Here is a 6,456-nt window from a genome sequence, read left to right on the forward strand (position 1 = left end):
TACGTGTAGGTGGGTCTCATCTAAAGAGATACATCAAGATGACCTCAAGTATTGGAAGAGGAATATTCCAATTTTGATGTGTGATATTCAAAGATGCTTCCCTCCAATTTTTTTTAATTCTCAAGAGGACTACCTTGTACACCTAGTAGAAGAGATCAAGTTGTGTGGGCCTATTCATATTCGAACAATGTGGCTTGTGGAGTGATACATGAAAGTTTTAAAAAAATTTGTGAGGCAAAAGGCTTGCCCAGAAGGGTCCATGGTTGAGGGTTACATGGTATTCCAATCAATGGTTCATTTGAGTGAGTACTTACCTCAATTGCACCTTGAAGCACCACTATTATGGAATTATAACAAAGGTGAAAAATTAGAGGGTCTGGGGACTTCGAAGAGGATAAAAGGTATGCAAAAATGAAAGTAGTCTTTATCTTAATTGTATAATACATGATTACTTTTTTTTTTCTTGATATTCATAATACATGGCTTTTTTTATAAATAATTATCAATTCTATTTTTTAATATAGATGCTAAGGAGTGGGAGGCATTAAATTTGTATATTGCATACAATTCTGAGTTTATGTCAGAATGGATGGAGAAGTATGCTAAACAAAAGAAATTGGAGGATGAAATGGTTTCGGCCAACATATATAATAAATATGGTCGAAACTCTACTTGACGACTTCCTGTAAGCCATAAAAGAAAATGACTAGATAGATGCACATGGAATTGGCTAAAGAGCAATATTGAACATGAGGCATCAAAAGGGAGGAATAGAGTCACACCGCAACAATTGTATTTTGTTAAAGGATCAAACAATGGGGAGGTGATGCATATATATTAACATGTTCAAAATATTTAATAATATTTCTATTTGGTAGCATTGAATCTAATTAGTTATTTTTACTCTAAATTTAGGTAACATATTAAAAAGGAATGTGGAATTTTTGGCATCATTTCCGCATCAAAAAAGTTGATGAAAAGAGACAAACTTATGATTGTGGAGTTTCAGCATCTTTTGAGGTAGAATGTTGTTCACATGCAAATGATAGACAACCAGTCACAAGCACACTGCAGTATTATGGAGAAGTGGAGGATATCATAGAGCTTGATTTTGTCTCTTTTAAGAAAGCTATTTTTTGTGTTGAATGGTACAAGCTTATTAAAGTGGGTGAAGAAAAAACTATATTTCAGCACGATAATGGATTCTGTATGATTAATACATCTAGGTTTGAAGCCACTTTTGAACCTTATGTGTTTCCAAATCAATGTGAACAAATATTCCTCATTCCTAATTTAGAACAGCAGGGATGGTCATTTTTGATTGACTATGATCCAAGAGGACGAAGAGTAACATTTGTTGAAGACATAGAGGGCCACAATTTAGTTGAAGATGAAGAAGTTTCCCTTGAAGAAATAGATGATGAAACTTTTATTGCCAATGATGCAGATGACCAAGATGAATATCATGATGAGTTTACTGAAAATTCACAAGGACATGAGCAAGAACATGGGCTTCAAGTCCATGAAGATGATGAATTTATTGATTTGAATTTACCTATATTCGAAGATGAAAGAGAGCAAGAAAATGATAATATTAATGTATTTGTAGATTTTGGTCTTCTTAATGATGGGATATATTCTCCATCAGATGAGGAAATTTCTTATGAAGATGACACTATTTAATCACCATGTTCAGTTTATGATTGTTGTGAGGATTCATACAATACAATTATATCTTTTCATTTTTCAATTAAATGTACAAGCAATCAGATTGTTTCCTTTTGTTGTGTGTCCTATTCTATTCAGAAAAATAAATATGGGGTGATTAAGAGCCACCATTTGGGGACATGTGTTATTCACACAGCTATAGAAAGACAATAACCAAGTTATCAGTAGAAATAAATATTCACGTATACCATAATAGACAGGCCAATTAATAGTATATGCTTTTTTCTATTGTTACATCTGAGTCAATTTATCTCTTTATCTTTTGGACTAGGCAAAGATTAGTCTTAATAACTGTATTTGGTGTATTGGATGTGTCTAGATATGCTTGTGTCTTTATCATTTGCAATATCAGTACCATTTCTGTTATGAAGCAATCTTAATCAATGAATAATATTGCTAGAAATCAACCTATGGTTTGAGTTCCATAAATATGGTCTTATATTGTCTTAATTCTAATTAATTTATAAGCAAACATTGAGAAATGCCCCTTCACAATTTACAAAAATGTTGAGTAGCCAAAATAATTTGATTTGGGAGTATGTGCTTGAGGACGCTTGCAAGGATTGAGTATTGTAACTAGTGATTTTTATGGTGATATATAATGATATTTGGTTAAGATGTTTCAACTTGCGTAGTTCAGGTGGTATGGGGTTGGATAACACGTTATTTGATAGTAACAATACTTCAAGGGAAGAACAAATAGCTAGGGATGCTAGGATCTGTGACCTTAACTTGTTAAAATGTAGGTAAACACTTTGTAACTTGTCCAGCCTACCCAACTCAGAGGGAATGCCTCCGATCAATCCATTGTAAGAAAATGCAATATAGTACAACTCAGAACAATTATTGAGAGGAGGAGGGATATTACCAGTGAGAAAATTGCCTTCAAAGTAGAGATATGCCAGAATTTTTATCGAACCCAAATCAAGGGGAATTGAACCCGTCAGATTGTTGTAGCCAATGCTCAATTCAAGGAAAGAGGTGCAATTTCTCAGAGAAATTGGATGCTTTCACTCAGAGAATTGTTCTCCAAGAAGAGACTATCCAACATATCCACGTGGCCAAACCCTGGTGGTATTGAACCCTTCAAATTGTTTTCCCCTAATGAAATCACTTGAAGATGTGAGCAATTGGTCAGAGACACTGGAATGCTTCCAATCAGATGGTTAAAGGAAAAAATTAGACGATCTAACTTGCTGAAACTACCATATTCTACAGGTATGCTCCAAGTCAAGTTGTTTATAGAAAGTCTAATCCCTCAAAGGTGCGAGCAATTGGAGAGAGATATAGGGATGAACCCTTCCAGTCCATTATGACTAAGGTCTACAATGCTTAAGGCTTTCAATTGGTCAAGTTCAATTGGAAAATTTCCTTTGAAAAATTTATTGGTGAGATTCAAAATCTTCAATGAGGAGATGGCTGCTATGGCGGGAGAAATAGTACCTTCCAATTTCATGTGAAGAAGAATTACACCCACAACTTTTATGGAACCCTTTCTGTACAAAAGACCATTCTAGGAGCATATGTTTGCTGCATTAGAAGAAACCCAACTGGAGAGTGATTTCATGGGGTTAGTTGTAATGCCCTTTTTGAAAGCAAGTAGATTCTCTAGATCCCTCTTATCCAGACCATCATCCCTCTTATCCAAACCATCATTCTCTGGCAGGATGTGGCCTTTCACTACTAGAAACGTTCCATCCACTCTATGGAAGACATGAGAAAAAGAAAAGGAGTTGTTTTCATTTTGTCTTGCATTGACAGGGGTTATAGTGAATATCATAGCCGACTTCTAATTCAGCTAATTCTGATGACAAAACAATCCAAAAATTACATAGAGAAGATGTTATTACTGCTCTTCTACTTCAAAGGACATGCAATGACAAGCAAATAGAAAAAAGGAAATTTTACGAGAAAAGTCTCCTAATAAAAAGGGAGAAAGTTTTAACAACTATATTAAACAAACCCAACTCTGCTAGGCTACAGATAAGAAGGAAATTGCATGGCTCTACTGGGTTTTTCTAAAGAACAGATAATTCATTTATTTTGTTCGTAATGGAACTGCAACATCCGAAGGACTTGTGTTTTTTGGATCTGCAAGAGTTGAATTTTTCTCAGGAACTTCTCCTCTGGCAACCCCATCAAATAGCTGTGTTCTTAAAATCTTGTGCAACCGGCCAACAAGCTATTTCTTTAGAGCATCAAAAGCCATTTCTAGCCTCTCCAACTACTATGTTGAATTAATATTGTACATAAACAAACCATAATAAAGATCAAAGCTGTCTCCACAAGTGTTCTCAACAATTCGATGTAATGACTCATATCCTTTAGTATTTATTGGGGCAGATTCCAATTTCAATTTCCCTAACATCCTCCCAAAATTGTGTGTAATAAATTGTGTTTTAGCTACATGGCCATCATGTTCCACACAGGACATCTCAGCCATCGTACAACATTCTTTTGCAAATATTTTCAAAAACTATTCACAATGCTCAGCTCTTAACCCTTCTCCAATCTTAACCTTATCATAGACGAAGGGAAGACTACTCCACCCAGCTTTCCCACTCTCAGGCCCAAACATAGGATGGGTGCACAATATATCAAATTCTGGGGGAAGCACCTGTAAAAAGAGATTGCGTGGAAACTCTTTCATTGAAAGGACATCTATAAATAATGTATTTCTTTTCAATATTTGAGTTGGAAATGATTTCAACACAGACTCTGTTGATATGATAGAGGTGCATAGCAATATCACCTCGGGATGCTCTTCACAAAAATCATCTTGATCTATGTAAAACGAAACTCCCATCTTATGTGCAACCTCACTATGATCTGTTCGACAATAAGCCAATATTGTGTGTCCTTGGCGGACAATGGTCTCAGCAAGAAACTAACCAAAATTGCCAAAGCCCACTATGCCAATCTTTAACTTATTACTCTTCTTGATTTCATTACTTATCTTGGATTCATAAATGATAAACATAAACCTAGCCAAAAAAACGTATTCCAAATTAGACATTGGGTACTAGCAACCTTCTAGCTACCATTTTAACATAATGTTTTTAAGTTTAAGATATGAATGCTATAGTTCTGTATCGTGGACAACATATAGATTATTATATATTAGAAAAAATGTATATTGTTTATAAGAAATAAAGGATTGTTTTGTGTCTAATCAATATTTTGTAATTTTATGTCATTATGTGTTTCTTAAAGGATGTGCCTATGGGTGCTCTGGACTCTACTATGGGAGATCCATTGCTCTTAAATGGTCTTATTGAGATGCTAAGAAATGGACAAGGGGAAAACATTACTAGGATGGTGCAGGAGGTAAGTTTGAAAGTTTTCTTTTATAAGTCCAATTATCTTACTTTTTGTAACCTCTTGTGTTTATATATGTTTATGGAATGCAGGCCATCTCCAAAGTTGTTCCAACCCCAGTAAGCCCTTGAGTACATCTCAGACTATGGCGATGGTAAGATCTGATATAGGTTATTGTGCAATTAATTATCTTATTTCACTTTTTTAAAAGTGATTTTTTTTTTGTCATAGGGAATTTCTACAGTAGCTCCCCCAAGCTTGCATAATCCAATTATGCCATCTGATACACCCAATATAATGCAAATGCTAAGATTCAGTCATATTTTTGTTTGGGTTTAATTATGTTGTTTACCATATTATACCACTTAAAAATTTATTTATTTATTTTTGCAGAATATGTCAAGTAGATGTGTCATGCCCTAAACATCTCGACTGGATACACCTACCTCAAGCACAATGCCTCATAACATGCCTTTGAGATCAAGCATGGGTGCTCCTACTATCCCTACTGCAATTGACATGCACACCCATGCTAGGAGTATACCAGAATCATTAAATAATCCATCAACTATGGATTCAATCAGAATTCTCCCACAAACACCTGAACAAGCTTCGTTGAGGAGTCTTATAGAATCACAATAAAAAACATTAAGGCTCCTACTAGACTCTCTTGAAAATACTGAATATAGGAAGGAAATACATAAGAAAATCAAGTTGTGGGAGAGGACATTGTTGGGGACTGCAGGGACTACTTTAGATGAATAGGTACAATTATTTAAAAGTATTATTCTGATACTCTATTCCTATCAACTGATTTCATTGTCAAGTTGTGTTTTATATTTTTGCTGGGTTTCTAATGATTTGAAATTCTCATTTTACATATAGGAAACAAATGAAAATGAAACTCATGTACCTATTGTGGCATCGACATCAACTCCTTAGACTTCAAATGTTTCCTTAGTCACTACAAAAGGGGCATAGGAAGTTACGCTCTTGTTATCCTTAGAAGGTGAAGTCTTAAAGGATGAGATGGGTATGACATTCTTTCATTTTATATATCATCGTTCAGAGCAACTGTTTGGCAATACAGTTCAACGAGATTGGAGGAACCAATGCAAACTTAAGAAAGTTGAACTTTGTAATGATTTGATAATGGCATTTGGTGACGTTGGCTTTGATGATGAATACATTTTGGAAATTGCCCAGAAATATATACATTCTAAAAGAGATAATTTAAGGTTTAAGTTGAAAAATGACCTTAGTTATCCATGTCAGCTTGGATTACAGATCCAACAACATGGGAAGACCTCATTAAAGATGAAAATTTTAAGAGGAAGCACCATGATAATCGTAGTGATATACTAGTTTTAGTAGGAGGCTCTAAAAGACATCTCCGAGATACAACAAAAG

General features: G+C 34.7%; 1 pseudogene; it reads right to left on the minus strand.

The window, feature by feature from the left end:
- Positions 1-3,766: 3,766 nt before the first annotated feature.
- LOC149566921 (arogenate dehydrogenase 2, chloroplastic pseudogene) lies at positions 3,767-4,744 on the minus strand (annotated as a pseudogene).
- Between the last annotated feature and the right edge of the window lie 1,712 nt (positions 4,745-6,456).

Source organism: Cupressus sempervirens, chromosome 3, assembly GCF_028749045.1.
Source record: "Cupressus sempervirens isolate cs-2001-9-10 chromosome 3, ASM2874904v1, whole genome shotgun sequence".
NCBI lineage: Eukaryota > Viridiplantae > Streptophyta > Pinopsida > Cupressales > Cupressaceae > Cupressus > Cupressus sempervirens.